Source organism: Diceros bicornis, chromosome 7 (assembly GCF_020826845.1).
Source record: "Diceros bicornis minor isolate mBicDic1 chromosome 7, mDicBic1.mat.cur, whole genome shotgun sequence".
Classification (NCBI taxonomy): domain Eukaryota; kingdom Metazoa; phylum Chordata; class Mammalia; order Perissodactyla; family Rhinocerotidae; genus Diceros; species Diceros bicornis.
This window is the reverse complement of record NC_080746.1, coordinates 62785987-62807625: the sequence shown is the minus strand read 5'-3', so window position 1 is coordinate 62807625 and position 21639 is coordinate 62785987. Positions and strand designations below refer to the sequence as shown.

The following is a 21639-nucleotide window of genomic DNA, read 5'->3' as shown; positions in this document are numbered from 1 at the left end:
GAGAATATAAACACAGGTAAATGGCAAATAAGCAACTTTCTTAACTCAAACCAGGTACACTGTACATCTCAAGGACTAGTAAAAGTTCTATAGTGAAAAAGGAGACAACAAGGAAGAGATGGTGTGAATTCTGCAAATGAGCTCAGGTATAGAGATGCAACCCAGGACAAGGGGCACTTCAAGAAGTAGGTGAGGGAAAAAGAACGTTCAGGAACTCGGTGGGCACAGAGTCATGGGAGCTGGACCATTCCAAGGATTGAAATATGGATAAGAAGTCTGAGAAAAGCATTTAGAGGACTTGTAGATGAGTGACCCATCTACAAGTGACATTGAAAAATGAGACAGTGCCTGCTTCATAGTCTAGGAAAACTGCAACACAATGGGAAGGAACAGCCATGGAAAGAGTCAACACCTTGGGATCAGAGGTGGAAGAGTCCTCAAAGGCATTGTACCCAGATTCATTCTGGGTACAGAATGAATATATACAAACCTTATAACCCAGTAGCCATATTGAGGTCTGTATCTGGAGTAAACATCAGGATGATTTACATTTGGGACAAAAACAAACCCAGAGGTCTTATTTCCACTGAGGTTTCTTCCTTTACTCTATACCCCCAGGATCCAGGCAGCCTTCCCAGAAACATGTTCTTCCCAGTAATATTTCCCTGAGGAGAAACAGTGGTGACCCAAGACATCAAAAGCAGAAAAATCACATGGATATTTATTCCTTAATGTAAAAGTGTGCACAAGTCTCACTTATCTCTGATCTGCAGGTCCGACAATGCTTGAACTGGCATCAACTGGGTTCAGCACCACATCCACTGTAGGAAAAATTGCAGAATCAGGTAAGCAATACGGAATGGGTGTGTCTTGTGACATTGTGAGGAGGAATATTGGGAGCTGAGTAGGAGGAACTGGTGTTGATTGGTCAGAGATGAGTAGGACACTTAAGAACTGCTAAATGTATGCATGTTTGGGGAGAAACACATCAAGCTAAGATCATGAGACCTATTAGTAACAACTTCTGAAAAGGGATCATAACAGAATTTGAAGACCTTGTAACTTCTTCTTACGCCAGTAGCACTGGACCTCTGTCAGCTCTGAAATGACAAAAGTTGCAATGATATTGTCAGAAGCAAAGGAGTAAACACTGATACCTATCCTCTCTCTAGGGTGGGGACAGGGGAGGGGAACCCTGTGAGGCTATAAACCGGTGAATGAGGGGATAAAGCAGACACCTGGCCATTGACCTTTACATCTGATCACATCTTCAGCACAAGATCTCTCTCTTCTTGTTGGGTCTACCTCCTTTCTTTTACCCTCATCTAGAAACAACATCTATTCCCCATTTTGCCCTGATACTACAAGAATCCCGCATCCACACCCTTCCCCTGGCTCACTTCCCCTTTAAACACTTGCAGTATCCTGCTCTGATCTGGAACTTGGAATGCACACTTCAGTCTCTTGGAAACTATTTTTGGCTCTTTCAAGGTCTAGGTCTCACTCCAAGAGAAGACAAAAACTGATCATCCCACACTTCTGACTCTGTGTCTCTCCAAGACCACTGTCTCTCTCAGCTGTCACTCCATTGATGCACTTAAATCCTCTTCACTGAGGAGCTTTTAGAGGGGAGAGGGGAGAGCTCTGACACTGTAACCAGAAGAAATATACTCATGTCTACTTTTCCCTTTACCCTCTGTCTGATTTCTGGGAAGGTCTTCACATCAAAAAAACTCATGTTCTTCCTTCTAAAATGGAAAAATCAATGCCATAGTCTCTACCTCTTAAAAATAATATAAAATCTGACAAAATAATTCTGCCTTAAAAAGTATTTGAGGCTTCTCAAAAAAGTATTTGATGCATGGAGAAGTCACTGCCATCTCAAGGGTTCCACTAGGGGCAGGACAGAGATGTGAGGTCCCTGACAGGTGGTCAGTAGAGAGGGTCCAGAACCTGGCTACTGAGGCGTTTAGGGTGTCATGTGTGCCTCCTGTGTTGGAAGTCTGAAGGGTCTCTAAAGCCTGCTTTCCAAGTACAGATGCCCAGAGAATAACATTTGAGGTCACATTATTTGGGGAAATGTTACAAACATTTAAAAAAGAAGAAGTTATGATGACCAAATTAATAGTGGTCAGAATTTCGTGTGTTTGGGAAGGCACTGATGCTGCCAGGCGGGTAGTCAACACTTGACACAAGAAAGCCATTTTTCCTACAAGATGCTAAAGTGTGTAAGCAAGAATAGATTAATTATTGGCACCAGGACCAAAGCCACTGTTCCCTCAGACTTGAGTCTAATTTTTGGAAACCCAAAGAAAATCATCTTCAAAGACCATCTTCAAAGAATAATTTCTTCCTGAAATTATTCATCTTTGATTCCCCAGAACATGGAATGATGTCTGGCAAATAGTAGATTTCACCTTTATTTGTATCTAGAATAAATAAAAAAAATGTTTTTCTTTCAGGAAGAAAAGTAAATATAAAGGAGCTGTCCTTGTGAAAATTTGGGGGCCTGCAAATAAAGAGGAAAGGATTCTCCCTGCAATAAGACATGTACCTAAGAAACATGGAAACAAGAGCTGAGGCAGAGACTGAAGTTTCTCTAAAACGAGTGAAGTCATGGAGTTCTGATATAGCAACCCCTCATTTCCAATGATTTTACTGGCCATAATTTTGTGACTTCTCGCCACCCGAATTCCCTACCATTGACAACTTGCATCTGTGATCAGCAATTTGAAACTATGTAGTACTCCAATTTCCCAGCTATGTGATTTTTTAAAAAATTTTGATTGATCTCATGATAAGATTCATGGCTACAATTCTGTCTTCACCCAAAAATGGACCGTACCTGGTCTCCCACACATACCTTCTTATGAGGTTATTCACATCCTGGTGAGAAGAGAGACAATATGAGCTAAGTACAGATTTGTTAGATTTGCAAAATAAAAATGGCCAGTTAGATTTTAATTTTGGATAAATAAATATTTTTTAGTAGAAGCATGACTGCTGCAATATTTTTAATACACCCTTCTACTAAAAAATTATGTGTCATCTATCTGAAATTCAAATTTAAGTACTCATGTCATAGTTTTTGTGGCAGGTCTCGAAAGAGTTGACAAGCCCTCCTACTTGTCAAAGTTTTGTCCACCTTATTCCTCACACCCCTAGCACCCTTTGATGTGATGTGAATAAATAGATGGTCAGAATATGGGGGAGAAAATGTAGAGATAAGACCCATACGAACCATCCCTGAGAACTCATGTGAGGATATTAGAAAGATGCTTCAAGTATCTGGAGAGGAGATATATTTAAAAGGAAGAGAAGAGGCCTTCTAATGTTTTAAACACATTTATGACAAGACCTCATTAATTCATTATGCTTTTATTTATTCTAGATACAAATAAAGGTGAAATCTACTATTTGCCAGACATCACTCCACGCTCTGGGGAATCAAAGATGAATAATTCATAACAGTCCTCAAGAAGTGTACGTTCTTTTGCTGTAGGTACAAGCAAGGAAGCACTTCAAGTAAATGTTTTACTGCCCTCCTTCCACTCACTCTATACACCTCCTACACACTTCCTATAGGTGATCTCATCATTTTTTTAGTATGAAATAAGCCACAGGAACCAGCACCTAAGAAAGTCTAAATATGTAACATATTATTTCCCAACTATTTACATGCTATTTTCCAGAGTAATACTTAATATCCCCTCAGTCACTGTCTTAGAAACTATAATATCTCACCCTGAATTCCAATATTGTATTAAGTCATCCAGTCCATATCCTCAACTTCTTTTAGCCATCTTCTTTTCAACCATTACATTACATTACAACCATTATTTGTGTTTATTTTTAACAGAAATGTACCAATATATTTGGTTTTCTCCTCTCCAGTGTAGCACCTCTTATACCACAGACTTGACCACCAATACCACCCATGACCAACTCTACATCCACAGAAACAGTTTTACTTTCCGTATTAGGCATTTTTGTTGCTATTGTATATGACAAAAAAACAACTAAAACTGACTTAAGTTTAAAAGAAAGAAGAAATTCAGGGGGCACGAAGAACTTTAGTCATAGCTGTGTTTTTAAGTGAAAATCTTCTCATCAGAATCTGTTCTTTCATCTCAAAATTGTATTTTCTACCTTCTATGTTGACTTTCTTTTCAGCTTCAACTGGAATGTCTTGGTTTAAAAGATAATCTCTGATATATTACCTCTCAGAAAAGGGATTTTCTCTTTCTTGCCATGGCAATAAAATTCTAAGGAAAACAAATCATTGACCTGAACGGGGACAGTAATTAAATCAGAGGGAGAAGGTCAAATACGGTATGATTTCTCTCATTAAGTAGTAGATAATAACAACAATAAACAAACACATAGAGACAGAGATTGGATTGGTGGTTACCAGAGGGGAAGGGGGAAGGGAGGAGGGCGAAAGGGATAATTCGGCACATGTGTGTGGTGATGGGTTGTAATTAGTATTTTGGTGGTGAACATGATGTAATCTATGCAGAAATAGAAGTATAATGATGTACACCCGAAATTTATACAATGTTATAAACCAATGTTACTGCAATAAACAAAAAATTAAAAATAAATAAATAAATAAATTAATTAAAAAAAATAAAACCTAACTGTGTCTTAATTATGCCCCTGGAAGCTGTGCTCATGAGCTTTCACAAGGTCATCAGTTCGTTGCAGCACTAGGCTTATCTAACTTATGGCATTGTCGTACACCTCCACCTATTGTGGCTTCTCATAAAGCTGAGATGACAGGGATAAAGTATTTCCTGTACCACTGTAAGGTCCAACGCTGAGAACTCTTCTAAGGCAGCCATGCTGGCATGCTGTGTCTCCTGTCCTGTACCCCCCAGGGACACTAAGTGAACTTCACAATTCATGTCTTATTAGGTGACATGGATGGAAATGACCATCCAGAAATTAAACTGCTGCTGTTGGGCAGTCAGAGGGGGTCTCACAGAGTAGTAGCACAGTGATGCTTATTTTCTTACCTGGACTCAATATGACCCTGTGGCCACAGTCTAGGATCAGAAATTCTATCAGGAGCTCCAGGCAAATGGGGCTATGAAGCAATAAACAAAGAAAGGGAAGGTCTCCATGGATGTTAATGTCATGCTAGTCACCATAGTTTGTTGGTAAGAGAAAGATCTCCAGCATGAGACAACTGTTAAGTTTCCCATTGCTCTGCACAAGGGAGGTAAAAGCTATAAAGGCTGCATGGAGATAAATTTAGGCCTACTAAAAGTGTATGCATGTGTCATGTTCAACATACATGAAGGGAACCTGATAAAGAATGAGGCGGAAGGTGAACTGGAAGTGTAATCTATCTAATGGTACAGATACTGACAATAGTCTAAAGGCCATATGCAGTTAGCCCCTGGCTTCAGAGACTGTGGCCCAGGGCCGGCCCCGTGGCTTAGCGGTTAAGTGCGCGTGCTCCGCTGCTGGCGGCCCAGGTTTGGATCCCGGGTGCGCACCTCTCACTGCTTCTCCGGCCATGCTGAGGCCGCGTCCCACATACAGCAACTAGAAGGCTGTGCAACTATGACATACAACTACCTACTGGGGCTTTGGGAGAAAATAAATAAATAAATAAATAAATAAATAAAGAGAGACTGTGGCCCACATCAGGCTCTGATGAAATGCAAGATCAGAGGTAGATATTATACAAAAGCTAGATATTACATGATACTGTCTACCCCTGTTGATGACTCAAGCTGTGATTCAAACATGGGGGTAGGGCCTCCAATTATTTCTCATCCTATTCAAGATCCAACCAATGCTGAGATGCATCAAGAACTTATAGAGGAGAGAGGAACAGAGCAGGCTTTCTGCCATTGGGTTACAAAATTATTTTCACAGTAGGGCTACAAGGAGCTAATGTCAAAACAGCTGATGCCACAATAGACACAGAACGCCAACACGCAGAGGAGCTAGAGTCCTCTCACATGAAGAAAGACCACACCTCTACCTAAGCAGTGACTCAAGGGCTCCACAGCAATGAGGGAGATAGATATGGGAATATGAGTGGTGTCTGCCTGATAGAACTCTCAGGTTAGTTGGTTGCCATAGGTGTCTGGTGATTGCACCTTTCACATTGGTCTTCTGACATCTGAGCTCATGAGAATACAAACTGAAAATATTCCAGATATAACAACAAACGACAAGCAAAAGAGAAATGAAAAGACAATAAGTATGTGAAAATCCAAAAATAAGGATATAAACAGAACTTTCTTCTTTTGTGACTGGAATAAAACTGTTTCTCTAAGCACAATGAAGCCTCAAATTTCTAATACATGAGAGAGAGTCACTTTTCCTATAGAGTGCAAAAATAAAATTATGCCATGTTTTATTTGCCGGGCAATCATCAAGTACTGTTTAATGTAAACTCCTTATAATACTAGCAATTAAAAACTAAAGCAGAAAAGTAGCAAATCAATTCTAAATTCCTGTGATAATTGGCATGACAGAGGTGTACCATATGAATTTAGAAGACAGGTGTCTAACACTGACTTATGGCTGAGAGAGGGACAAAAATATGTAGTAGAGGTCATAATCTCCAAGTCAACTTTGATAAGGTAAGATTGGCTCACATGAGAGGAAGTCAGAGTGAGAAAAGAGATTTGATTTATGTCTTCCACATGCCTGAATAAGGTGGGTGCAGCTGTACCTGCTGTAGGAAGTGTGCAATAAACACAGATGCTCTTCTTTTTAACTTCCTTCCCTCATGGGTCTCAGGATCCTACTATCATACTACTTCTTCTGACATCCTTTTATATCATTAACACCAATCAAATAACTCAGTTTGTGTATTAAAGTTAGAAAAGGTACCACTTCTAGAAATTCTTCCTACATCTTCCTCTTGCTCCTGATCTCTCAGCTGAGCTGTTTCTGGGTGGCAGATATGGCCTAAGCAGAAGGATAGCAAAGTTAGGGATTTTAAAGAACTGGACTCAGCTGAACTAGTGAATAGGTAAAGACTACAGACCTTGCCACCTGTCACATCACCAAGGCTGCTAACCACAGACGGTCCAAGGTGATCAGCATATATCTACAGTTTATGCAAAAATACTAGATCATTCCACCGATAGGCATTCAACTATTAGGATTCAAAGATCTCTCTGCCTTTGTTTCTGTTATTGGAGGAAGGGACTTTCTACCTCTGAAAAATCTAGGAGTCTGCCTGTCTTCAGCAAGGTACAATTCAAAATTATAGAATGGGTAGGTAATGTGCATAAATTCAGCTTGGAGAAATAACAGTCCTTCCACGAAATAAATAAAGGCTTTCACTTCCCTAAATCTTCTTTCTTTTAAGACAACCCCTCCCCAAGACTGCACTTCAGTCAGCACTCTCAGCAGGGACCCTGCAAGTTGGGCCTTTTTCTGCCTTAAGAACAGCTTCTTGAAGACAAATTAAACTCACTCAAGCAAATTTAGTGTTTTCCTCTGAAGTTTCTCAACCTCTGCCTTCTACAAACTCCTTAACTTACCTTCAGACACCAATGGAAAAGTCCTGATTCCTTGGGGAACAGTAAAGGCAGTCCAGGGGCAGACGTGGTCAGGATTTAATCACCAAATCAGAGGCCTGCTCTCCACTAGGAAGATGCAGAGGAGTCAAGTGAAAATGAAAGTTCAATTCTTAAAAGAAGACAGAAAGCAAGAGGAGACACAATGGACCAATGGGAGGCCTCTGTGTCAGGATTCTGGGAAATGACAAGATTTGTGCCTGGAGCATGTGGACCAATGACTACATTCTTGTCCCTATCTCAGTTCTAGCCTTGGAAGCTATTTCATGGCAATTCAAGGTGATTTAACCTTTGGAGCACTAGGCTTGCCTAGACAGTGGAATTTCACACACACACATCTCCTCTTGTTTCTTTACAAATGATCTGTCACAAGGAGGGATAAAGTACTTCCTTTACTACAGTGAGGACCCACAGTGAAGGCTCACCTGAGGCAGCCATACTGAAGTACTCTCTCCTGTCCTGCACCCACCAGCTAAGTGAAGTGAATCTGGCCAGTTTGTATCCTATTAGGTCATGTGAGAGAGAATGGCTATCCAAATCTGAAATTACCTCAGGTGGTCAGTGAGAACGGCTACACAGTGGAAGCACAGTGATGCTGACTTTCAGAACCTGGTTTCGTTGTGGCCAAAATGACATTTTTCCTAAATAGACAGGAAAGATGAAACTGTATGTGTGTCGTATGTTGGGCATTGTCATCTAATACTCTTTAACATATAATCTCCATATTTTAACATAATAAAAAGGAAGCAGGGAAATAATTGCAATAGCTAATTTTCTGTATCAACCTGATTGGCCACAAGGTGCCCAGACGAAATATTATTTCTGAGTACGCCTGTGAGGTTGTTTTTTCCAGATGAGATTAGCATTTAAATCTGTAGACTCAGTAAACTAGATTGTGCTGCCCATTCTTGTTGGGCATCATCCAATTTGTTGTGGGCCTGAATGGAACAAAATGGTGGAGGAAAAAGTAATTTGCCCCTTTTGCTTCCTGTCATTCTGTTTTGGCTGGTGCGTAGGTCTTCTCTTGATCTTGTACTAGCACTTGCACCATTGACTACCCTGGTTCTCAAGCCTTCAGAGAAGGACAGATTACACCACCAGCTTTCCTTCATCTCCAGCTTGCAGACAGCAGATGCTGGAAGTTCTCCATAATAATGTGAGCCATTATATGATATGTATATATCATATTGATTCTGTTTCTCTGGAAAATCCAGACTAATATAGTAATGAAAAAATTCTAAAACTCTGTGTGAAGTGGTACTGGTGATCTGTGATAATGATAATGACACAGATGAACTGTGCTATTTCAGAAAAATGTATGTCTAAAAATGACTTGGGATAGTTAGGTGTATAAGGAAGATGTGGTACAAGTGATAATACCCAAAGTCAACCTTAATCCATAACATCTGGTCAGATAAGGGGAAGTCAGGGTGAAAAAAGAAAGAGCTTTAACAAGGATCTACCATCTGAGCGAGTCAGTCTGGGGTCCAGTATGTCTTTCACAGGAAGAGAGGGGATCAAATATAGAGACACTCCTACTTTAACCCCCTTTTCTCATGGGTCTCAGGATCTTGTTATTGTGTCACTTCTTCTGACATCTTTTCACATTATTAAAACCAATCAAGCATCTCATTTTATTGTATTAAAAGTGGTAAAGATGCCGCTTATGGAAATTCTCCTTACATGTTATTCTTGCTCCTGATCTCTCAGCTGAGCTCTGTTTCTGGTTGGCAGATATGGCCCAAGGAGAAGCAGGAGCAAGGTTAGTGGTTTTTCAGGAACTGAACTGATCCCTGAGTTTGAAGTTGGAAATCTTGTAGCACTAGTAAACACAAAAGACACTGCAGAGCAGGGCAGCTGTCACAGCATTAAGGCTCCAAAACCCAGAGAGGACAGGGTGCTAGGATTACGTGGTAAGCCATGCAGAAATCCTACATTATTACACTGAGAGAGGTTAAATTACCAAGCTTCAAAGAACTCTCTGACTTTCCCTATTTCTTATTCAAAGGAACTTTTTCACCCCTGAGGAGGGCCAGGCACAGCACTCTTCTCTGCTGTTCTCTGTGCAGAACTGGTGCAGAAGCCTGGACCCAAGGATTCCCATAAAGCCTCCATAGGCTCTTTGTCTAGGGCATCGTTTGCTAGGATTTCTCGTGAAGTTCTCACTGGAATTAGGATTCTCCTGCAGGAGACATCTCAGTCACTATACCCTGAGTCAGGAAATGAAAAATCACAAGTGGAAGGCAATAGAGAGAACTGCAGTGGGGAGCCTGGTGTTCTCACTAACCATCATTAGTGATCTCCACCCCACTCCACATTATACCCCAACTGTAAGTTTCATGAGGTCAGGTAGGGACTTTCTCTATTCTGTTGCTTAGTGCCTCCGATCTATTAGAAGTTGTTGCATATAAGGAGTGATAAAGAGATAGATATACAGATCTAAATCTGTAAATATCATTTTAGCTGAATTGAATATTTGGATGATAAATCTTTTTTCTATTCTACTGTTCTTGCTGTGAAAACAATTACTGTGTTAAATAATGAAATTCAGCTATCTCATGGTATTATTAACATACATATGATTCCCCTTTGAAAAAATTTAAGTAACAATTTTTCATATGTCTTGTTTGCTTCCTAAGGTTCACTCAGATTGATGTTTAATCTCTCTACACTACCACACTTTTACCAGATTAACTCTTACTTTGATTTAAGGTTTTCTCAAATGGGAAAATATTAAAAATCCACTGGCCAAGGGGAAATATTTCATAATCTTCCTCTCCGGCAATAGATGTAATGATTGTAGGGTAAACACAGTGCCTTAAGGAGGATTTTTTTTCCCTCTAATGCAAAATATGATAGGCTGGAATGTAGATCATGCCAAGATTCTCAGCTCTGGTGAAAAATTGTGTTGTAGTGAGAGGAGCATGTTGAATTCAGGTTTCCTGCTGGCCCACATTTTCAGTTATCTTGACAGGATCTGATTCCACTCAGCCTCAAACCTAATGCTTCTTAGGAAAGTCTTAAGATATCAACCAAGGATTAGAGTCAGTTCAAAGGTTCAAAGAGAGAGGAGTTAAAGCATGCATATTGATCTATGGTAAAATTGGGAAGGGAAGAAGTACTGGACAGAGAAGAGGTCTTTGGAGAAGACAGCTCATTTTTTTGAACATTGCAATCAATACTGCTAAAGCTGTGCTTGTAACACAATACACTTACCTCTAAAGTCTCAAATCCCTTCCAGTCTTAATCATATAATATACCTAAAAAGATATCTATTCTATGTATCTTTGCATTAACCACCATACTCCATATCATCATGGCTGAATGTGCAAAGCAAGCAAAACTGTGGTTCCATATCAACTAACGGATGTACTCATTCTAACAAAAGAGCACCCTTAACTCATAGATCAGCATTACAAACTTTGGACAGATGTTAAAAAAAAAGAAAAAAGGAAACTAAACGTGAAGTTGCTAGAGAGTAACAAAAGCAGTAGAATCTGCAGTGTAATAAACACTTGGAAGAGGGGAACAGCATTGGGGGAGTTTCTGGTTTTATGGCTTTTCATTTGAAGGCAGAGCTCAATCGGTAGTGGGTGGGACAGTTTAAAATGCAGTTATTCCTTCATTAAGTAGTAGATAATAACAACAATAAACAAACACATAGAGACAGAGATTGGATTGGTGGTTACCAGAGGGGAAGGGGGAAGGGAGGAGGGCGAAAGGGATAATTCGGCACATGTGTGTGGTGATGGGTTGTAATTAGTATTTGGGTGGTGAACATGATGTAATCTATGCAGAAATAGAAGTATAATGATGTACACCTGACATTTATACAATTTTATAAACCAATGTTACTGCAATAAACAAAAAATTAAAAAATAAATAAATAAAATAAAAAATAAAAAATAAAAGAAACGCAGTTAGCAACATACAGACCCTTTGGCTTGAAGAACAAGAAGAATGATTTGGGGCTACGATAGCAGCTGGAAAGTGGTGGAGAATATCTGTAAAAGAGAGATCCAGAGGAAGAGAACCCAAATTGCACATATGAACTCTGACCAAATCTCTGAACTACACACATGTGAGAGAGATGCCAAGCAGCCCAACTATGTCTAACAGAACTGAACAGTGATTTCAGCTGCTGCAAAATGCAGGATAGAATTAAGAATTTCAGTTCAACCAACTTAACTGCCAGAAAAATAATAATATTATTCAGAGAAAGAAATAGAATCTAGAGTCTCTATATCTCATTCACAATTCCCCTGGGGGAATTTTAGATACCATCAAAAATCATTCAACATACAAAGAAACTAGAAAACATGGCTTGTATTCAAGAGAAAAGGCAAATAATGGAGACCGACTCCAAAATAAACCAGATGTTGTATTTAGTAGACAAGGACTTCACAGCAGCTATTATATCTAGGGTGAAGGTTGTAAAAGAAAATATGCTTATAATAGTGAGGTAAAAATAAATGTCAAAAGACAGAAATCTTTTCTTTTTATTATTTTATTGAGGTCATAGTGGCTTACGACATTGTGTAAATTTCAGATGTACATCATTATATTTCAGTTTCTGAATAGACTGGGTCGTGTTCACCACTAAAAGTCTAGTCACCACTAGACTATGGTCGTGTCAATTCACCACTAATAGTCATCATTGTACTTATGTGCTGCTTTACCCCTTCTGACCTTACCCCACCCACTTTCCCTCTGGTAACCCCCAATCTTTTCCCCTTTTCTATGTGTTTATTTTCCACGTATGTGTGAAATCATATGGTATTTGTCTTTCTCTGCATGATTTATTTTTCTTAGCATAATACTCTCAGAGTCTTTCTATGTTGTCACAAATGGCACGATTTTGTGTTTTTTTTATGGCTAAGTAGTATTCCATTGCGTACATATGCCACATCTTCTTTATCACTTCATCCATTAATGGGCACTTGGGTTGCTTCCACGTCTTGGCTATTGTGAATAGTGCTGTAGTGAACATAAGAGTTTAGGTATCTTTTGGAATTATTGATTTCATGTTCTTTGGATAAATACATAGTAGGGGAATAGCTGGATAATATAGATATTTGTATTTTTAATTTTTCGAGAAACCTCCATACCATTTTTCACAGTGGCTGCACCAGTTTGCACTCATATCAGCAGTATATAAGGGTTCCCTTTTCTCCACATCTTCTCCAACACTTGCCATTTTTTGTCTTGTTCATTACAATCATTCTGAAGGGAGTGAGGTAATATCTCATTGTAGTCTTGATTTGCATTTCCCTAATAATTAGTGATGCTGTACATCTTTTCATATGCCTGTTGGCCATCTGTATATCTTCTTTGGAAAAATGTCTCTTCATATCCTCTGCCTATTTTTTGATCAGGTTATTCTTTTTTTGTTGTTGAGTTTTATGAGTTCTTTATTTATTTTGGAAAATAACCCCTTGTTGGATATATGATTTGCAAATATTTTATCCTCATCCATTAGTTGTCTTTTCTTTTTGTTGATGGTTTCTTTTGCCACACAGAAGCTTTTTAATCTGATGTAGTCCCATATATTTATTTTTTCTTCTGTTTCCCTTGCCTGGAGAGATATGATATTAAAATGGCTATGATTGATGTCAATGGGCATACTACCTATATTTTCTTCTAGGAATTTTATGATTTCAGGTCTTACATTCAAGTCTTGAATCCATTTTGAGTTAATTTTTGTGTATGGTGTAAGACAACGGTCTACTTTCATTCTTTTGCATATGGCTGTCCAATTTTCCCAACACCATTATTCCAGAGACTTTCCTTTCTCCATTTTATGTTCTTGGATCCTTTGTCAAAGATTAGCTGTCCATAGATGTGTGGTTTTATTTCTGGGCTCTCAATTCTGTTCCATTGATCTGTGTGTCTGTTTTTTTTTTTTTTTTTTTTTTTTTGCGAGTACAATGCTATTTTGATTATTAAAGCTTTGTAATATAATTTGAATTCAGGGAGTGTGATACCTCCAACTTTGTCCTTTTCTCTAAGAATTGCTTTGGTTATTTAGGGTCTTTCATTGTTCCAATAAATTTTAGGATTCTTTGTTCTTTTTCTGTGAAAAATGTCATTGGGATTCTGACTGGGATTGCATTGAATCTGTAGATTGCTTTAGATAATATGGACATTTTAACTATGTTTGCTATTCCAATCAGTGAGCATGGAATATCTTTCCATTTCTGTATGTCATATTCAATTTATTTCAATACTGACAGTTTTCAGTGTATAGGTCTTGCACGTCCTTGGTTAAATTTATTCCTAGGTATTTTATTTTTGGTTGCAATTGTAAATGTGATTGTAATCTTGATTTCTCTTTCTGCTAGTTTGTTTTCAGTGTATAGAAATGCGGCTGATTTTTGCATGTTGACTATGTCCCTGCAACTTTACTGTATTTGTTGACTATTTCTCATAGTTTTTTGGTGAATTCTTTAGGGTTTTCTATATATAGAATCATGTCCTCTGCAAATAGGGACAGTTTTACATTTTCCTTTAATTTGGATCCCTTTTATTTCTTTTTCTTGCCTAATTGCTCTGGCTAAACCTCCGGTACTATGCTGAATAAGAGTAATGAGAGTAGGCATTTTGTCTTATTTCTGTTCTCAGAGGAATAGCTTTCAGTTTTTCACCATTGAGTATGATGTTGGCTGTGGTTTGTCATATATGCCTTTATTATGTTGATGTACTTTCCTTCTGTACCCATTTTCTTGAGTTTTTGTCTTAAATGGATGTTGGATCTTCTGCACTGATTGAGATGATCATGTGATTTTTATACTTCATTTTGTTAATGTGATGTATCACATTGATTCACAAATGTTGAACCATCCCTGTATCCTTAGAATAAATCCCACTTGATTATGGCGTGTGATCCTTTTAATGCATGGTTGTAGTTGACTTGATAATGCTTGATTGAGGATCTATGATCTTGATGATACTTTATTTTTGCATCTATGTTCATCAGTCATATTGGTCTGTAATTTTCCTTTTTTTGTGGTGTCCTTGTCTGGTTTTGGTATCAGGGTAATGATGACCTCATAAAATGAATTAGGAAACAACTCATCCTCTTCAACTTTTTGGAAGAGTTTAAGAAGGATGGGTATTAAATCTTTGAATGTTTTGTAGAATTCACCAGAAAAGCCATCTGGTCCTAGACGTTTGTTTTTTGGGAGTTTTTGATTACCGTGTCAATCTCTTTACCTGTGATTGGTCTATTCAGATTCTCCGTTTCTTCTTGATTCAGTTTTGGGAGGTTGTATGATAATGAGAATTTATCAATTTCTTCTAGGTTATCCAATTCATTGATGTGTAGCTTTTCATAGTATTCTCTTACAGTCCTTTGTATTTCTGTGGTGTCTGTTGTAATTTCTCCTCTTTCATTTCTGATTTTAATTGTTTGAGTCTTCCTTGTTTTTTTCTCAGTGATTCTGGTTAAGTCTTTGTCAATTTTGTATACCGTTAAGTCTTTGTCAATTTTGTATATCTTCTCAAAGAATCAGCTCTTACTTTCATTGATCCTTTCTATATATATATATATATATATATATATATATATATATATATATATATATATATATATATATATTAGTTTCTATTTCATTTATTTCTGCTCTGATTTTTATTATTTCCTTCCTTCTACTGATGTGGGCTTTGTTTGTTATACCTTTTCCTAGTTCTTTTAGGTATAATACTAGATTGGTCATTTGAGAATTTTCACATTTCTTCAGGTAGGCCTGCATTACCTGTATTGTTACTTCTCGCTTAGTAACACTCTTGCTGCATCCCATAAGTTTTGGTAAGTTGTATTTTCATTTTTGTTTGTCTCCAGGCATTTTTTGATTTGTTCATTGATCCAATGGTTGTTCAGTAGCATCTTGTTTAGTCTCCACATATTTGAGACTTTTGCCATTTTTCTCTTCTGGTTGATTTCTAGTTTCATACCATTATGTTAAGAGAAGATACTTGATATGATTTCAATCTTCTTAAATTTGCTGAGACCATTTAGATCTGTTAGTAGTTGCTTTATATACTTTGGTGCTCCTGTGTTAGGTGCATATATATTAATAATTGTTGTGTCTTCTTGGTGGAATGTCCTTTTTATCATTATATAATGCTTGTCTTTGTATCTTATCTTTTTTTCTTGAATTCTGTTTGTCTGATATAAGTATGGCTACTCTCACTTTCTTTTGGTTTCCATTTGCTTGGAGTGTCAGTGTCATCTTCCATCCCTTTGCTCTCAGCCTATGTTTGTATTTAGAACTGAGACATGTTTCCTGGAGGCAGCATATTGTTGGGTCATGTTTTTTAATCCATCCAGCCACTCTGTGTCTTTTGATTGGTGAATTCAATTCATTTACATTTAGAATGATTATTGATATATGAGGGCTTAATATAGCCATTTTATCTATGTTAACTGGTTGTTATATGTTTCCAGTGTTTCTTTTCCTTGTAATTCTGTCTGTCATTTCAGTTTGGTGGTTTTCTGTGATGTTTTTCTCATTTTTGTCTTCATTTGTTATTTGTGACTCTGCTCTGAGTATTTGTTTTGTGATTACCATGATGTTTGTATACAAGATCTCATAGAAGAGATAATCTTTTTTTCTGATAGCCTCTAATCTCCAATAGCCTATGATGGTTTTGTCCTTTTCCTCTTTTATGTTTTTGTTCTCATGAGTTATTCTTTTTTGTGTTGTGAGTTTGGAACAAATTGAAGTGGTTATAGTCATTCTTGATACTTTTTTTCCCATTATCCTTTATGTTATAATTAGGTGTTTACTAATCTATTCTGATATAGAGCTGCAATTTTCTGATTCTGTCTGTTATTTGTGTCCTTGATCAAAGCTTTGGAAACCTTTGCCTTTTTGTTTCAGGTAGGAGGGCTCCTTTCAACATTTCTTGTAAGGCAGGTCAAATGGTGATGAACTCCCTCAGCTTTTGTTTCTCTGAGAAAGCTATTATTTCTCCGTCATATCTGAAGGATAAGTTCAGTGGATAGAGTATTCTTCACTGATAGTTTTTGACTTTCAAGATTTCAAATATATCATTCCACTCTCTCCTAGCCTTTAAGTCTTCTGCTGAGAAGTCTGCTGAAAGCCTGATGAGAGGTCCTTTGTAAGTTATTTTCTTCTCTCCTGCTGCCCTTAATATTTTTTTCTGTGTCACTGACTTTGGAAAGGTATAATATTACATGCTTTTGAGAAGATATTTTTGCATTGATGTAATTAGGAGTTCTATTAGCTTCATATACTTGCATGTCCAGTTCTTTGTCCAGGTTTGGGAACTTCTCAGCTTTTATCTTTGAACAAGCTCTCTGCTCCTTTCTCCCTCTTTTCTCCTTCTGGGATACCTATTATCTTTATGTTTCTTTTCCTAATTGAGTCAGATATTTCTCAAATAATTTATTAATTTTTTTAAAATCTTAGTTCTCTCTCCTCCTCTACCTGAATCATTTCTAGGTTTTCTACCTCTGATCCAACTAATTCTTTCCTCTATACAGTCTTCTCTATTTTTAATGCCTTCTAGCTTATTTTTAATCTCATTAATTGGGTTCTTCAGGTCCAGAATTTCTGTTTGTTTCTTTTTCTTTTTTTTTTAGAGTTTCAATCTCTTTGGTGAAATATTCTCTCTGCTCATTAATTTCATTCCTGAGCTCATGAACTCTCTTTTCTTCTAGCACATTGAGTTTCTTTGTGACATCTATTTTGAATTCTCTGTCAGTTAGATTGTAGACTTCTATGACTTCAAGTGTGCTTTCTGGAGAATTGTCATTCTCTTTCTGTTCTGCCCTGTTACTATAGATCTTCACAATATTTGATGAGTTGATTCTCTGCTGGTACATTTGTGGTTGTAACCACCTTTCTTATTTGGGTACAGCTTTGCTTACTTTGGTTCTGAGCTGATTCTGGTTTGAGAGCCTGCACTGTCCACGTTCCCCTGCCTCTGCTGGAGGTGTCATCAGTATGCTTCTTGTCCTGCTTGTGCCTCTGAGGTTACTGGTGCCTTGCTGCTAACAATTTCACTGCAGTCTCAGGTGTCACCACTTGTTTAACCAGTCTGTGAGCCTTCTGCTACTTCCTGTGTCACCTGGGTCTCATAGTCCTCTACTGGCTGTCCACGGGCTCTCCACAGACTTGGATGCTGCTGCACTATACACCCCTATGCTGCTGCACCCAGGTTGTTTAGTGGTGCTGGTTACACCATGGGCAGGGACACTGGGTTCATGGGTGTTGCTGTCACTGCCAGCGGCCTGTGGACCTGGGGACTTCTATGTAGCCATCACTGCTGGTGGTGCTGAGTCACCAGTTCTGCTGCAGTTCCTGAAGCCTCTAGTCACTAGTTCCACCTGCCACTGCTTAGGGGGAGTCAGGGCTAAGCAGGGAGAGATTATTATTGCTGCTAACTGTGCAGCCTCTGGTCTCTGGCACTAGCCAATGTATTTTGAAATTTTAGGTCAGGGCACTCCAGCCCAGCCTGAAAAATCTGAATTTAATATACTGACCCCACTGTTGGAAAGACATGGCCACTGCCAGGAGTGAAGAAGAGTGCATGTGCACTGGAACTGCTGGAAGACAGGCAGGGAGCAAGTCACACCTGTTTTTTTGTGTGTTCCTGCTGTGTCTGCTTGTATTGCACACCTGCTTTTTCTATGTTGATCACAGTCATGTGAGATGCATCGCCTGCTGTTTCCACTCCACTTAGTTTCATGAGCTGCAGTTCCTGCTGTTTCAATTCCTGCAACAACTGCTCACAGGCTCACATGTCAGTGTGAGGATCCATGCCCTGGTTGCTGTTGCTGGGGGAGGAAGAGGGGATTGAGCCTCTAGTTCCACTGCCTCCCAGGGGTCCCATTCACCCACCTTCAGATGTAGAGATGTATGGATCTATTATGCACACTGTTGTGCTGTGTAGGGAATCCATCTATTGAGATGTCCAATTGGTTGTAACTTAGAGGGGAGAGACAAAGGGAATAACTCAGTCCATCATGATGTTGACATCAACCTTCCAGAAATAGTTTTTTTTTTTTTTAATTGAAATACTAAAACTAGAAACTACAATCACTCAGAAAACAAATCTAGGGTAGGCTTAGGAGAAATTCACGTTCACAAAAGAAAGTGCAAGTGAATTATAAGTAGATTAATAAAAATTATCCAATATGAAAATAATGAGAAGGGCCTCAATAATCTGCAAAAAAATATCAAGGTAATAGCATAGGTTTAAACCACAGAACAACTACTAAAATACAATAATACCAAAACCATAAATGTAGCTGAATTAAATGAGAAAAAGGGGTAAAAATCACAGGTTCATTTAAATACATGCAGAAAAGCATCATGCAAAATCCAATGCCCTTTCATGATAATGATAAATTAGGAATATTAATCTGATAAAAGGAAATAAGAAAAAGCCTACAGTTATCATTCTTAATGGTTAAATATGGAATACATTCTCTCTATCATTGGAAACATATCAAAAAACATGTCAACACTCACCATTCATAAATGTCAACACTCATCATTCATAAACATCATTGAACTACAAGTCTTAGCCAAAAAAATAGGGCAAGAAAAACAATAAAAAAGCATAAATCATGGATGAAAATAAATAAAAGAGTTTTATTTACAGATGACATAACAGTTTATGTAGAAAATCCAAATAAATCTCAGGAAATCTACTAGAATTAGTGAGGAATTTAAGCAAGGTCATAGGACACAAGGCCAATATTGAAAATCAAATATATTTTATAATCTAGAAATGAATAATTAGAAAATTAAAATTAAATATCCCTTTACAATAATGCCCCAAAGTAAACTACGCTGAGAAGATAAAGATTGCTTCACTTCCCACCCCTGGGTGACTAGATGAGTTACTGGCCTGGGAGGGTTCATAGCACTGGGAGACATGTGGAGTTGCTATAGATATGAAATAAAAACAGACTAAGAACTAGAAAATATAGAGAGATTAGGAGTCAGAATCAATAGAGCCCTTATCATCATCCATGAGCAAAAGGAATGATCATTGCAATCCTATATAATCGAGTGCAGATCATATTTCTCTATTCCAATAAAGATTAGGTCCTCAGGGTTTAGAAACTTCTGGTCACCAACTAGTGATGGCTCTAGACACCACTACCTGCTCATTGTCCATGGAAGAACCTGCAGGATGAAGCCTGTTTAGTCCCTGTGATACTCCTGAATCCCCTCAAAATTCTCATTGTGGACACCCATCTCCCAAATTCATGGCCCAGCACAATCCTAAGGTCCCAGAAATACAAGATGGAGTAATTGCCATTCAGAGAAATTATTCATGAGAGGACCCACACTTGAGTCCAGAATTCCTTATCAGAGCATTTTCTGAGAAGTTGCTTACAGGCTTCATACTTTTGTGAGAAAAGGGCTTTATTTGGGGGCAGGAGACACTGTTAAAAAAAAAAAAAGATATTTCAAACTTTTCCTTTGTGTTTGCTAACTCAGATACTTTTACTTTTAAATTGTTTCACACTTTGAACTGTTTTTCTTAATGAGTTATGGCCTCAGTCATTTTAGCAATAAAGTGACAGGAAAGCAGAGGTCAAATGGAGTATAGATAATAATCAATTTCCACCAGGGTCCATGGATGATACTTTGAGGGGTATATGTATGTATGGAGAGACACTGGATGTATCTTCTCTGGAATGGAGAACTGAATAATTTCTTGTGAAACAGGGACCAGAGCAGATACTACTTTTCCAAGTAGCCTATTATTTCTATTTCTCACAGCTCATAGGTAGGTTGGGAAATAGTTGTAAACGAGAATGCCAGAAGACACAGGGACTCCGCCATGCACTGCAGGAACACTCAGTGCTGCAGCATTTGCCCTGCTGTCTCACTGGAGGAGAAAAGGCTTTAGTTCATTCCTGAGAAATGAACTGTAGCCTTCCAGCTCACTGGAAAGACTGAGGTTGACCAGGAAAAGGAAACACTGACCTATGGCATTGCTGATGGAGCCCAGGACCATACTCTTGACCCTACATTTACCACTGTAACTCCTGGTGGGAATCAGCCACCTGAGGAATGGAGATTGATCTGGGCAAACAGAGAAAGGGTTTTCCATTGAGAGAGAATTACTGTGGAAACACAAAAAAGTGTCAAATCAATTTATATCTAGTATGTTCATTTGGAATAAGAGGCTGCCCCAGTAATTCAAATTTAAAAAAAGACCAACTAGCTTTGAAGAAGATAAAACTTTCTTTTTTAATGAGGAAATATTTATTATGTGCACAATATATACTATTGTTAACCACAGTCAGTGCCACACAAGCATGTTTCAGTCAATGATGAACCGCATATACGATGATGGTCCCATAAGATTAGTACCATATAGCCTAGGTGTGTGTAGGCTATACCATCTAGGTTTGTGTAGATACATTCTATGATGTTATCACAAAGATGCAATTGCATAGTGATATATTTCTCAGAATGTATTCCTGCCATTAATTGATGCATGACTGTATAGGCAGAATGTACTATAGTAGATCTCTAGAACTTATTTATCTTGCATAACTAAAACTTTATATCTGTTGAACAGCTTAAAATGAATACTTAAAAATTTAATTGAATACTTAAAAATTTCTAAAGATGTTAGATCTCATGTTAAGTGTCCCTACTATAATTTTAAAAAGACAGTTTGACTGATAGAAGACTATTAAATAACAAAGTCAAAATGTATGTTTAGAGAAAAAAAATAATTCTGTACTCAGATAATTATCTGTAGTTGAAATAAAGGTATTTGACAATTTTAAAAAAGAAATGTTTATTATGCAATAATGAAATTAAGAAATGATCTGTGATTCTTTAATCAATTTATTCTATTTCATAACAAAGCAAAGGTACTAATATTTAAAGTAGATTAATATTCATTGTTAACATTTTTTCAAATCACAGAAAAAAATAATCAATACCATTCCTCATATTCTAGGAAATGAGAAAGCTATTATAAATACTTTGTTATTAATTGCCACAATACCCCTATCAAGTAAGTCTCAGTATATTTATTTCTGATGATAAATTGAATCCAATTAAATTTAACTTAATAAGGG

The 21639-nt window shown here is 37.8% G+C and overlaps 1 protein-coding gene across 2 annotated transcripts in view; it reads right to left on the bottom strand.

Annotated features, from left to right (window-relative positions):
• Positions 1–21639, bottom strand: part of LOC131408754 (tripartite motif-containing protein 5-like) — a 420025-nt gene that overhangs the window by 143128 nt on the left and 255258 nt on the right. Inside the window, exon 1 of one of the 2 annotated variants that reach the window (XM_058545798.1) lies at positions 7518–7534. The exons of the other annotated variant lie outside the window; for it this stretch is intronic. The gene's annotated coding sequence lies outside the window, so the exon portion shown is untranslated. Of the gene's footprint in view, positions 1–7517; positions 7535–21639 lie in introns of those variants that run through there. 2 annotated transcript variants of the gene reach the window in all.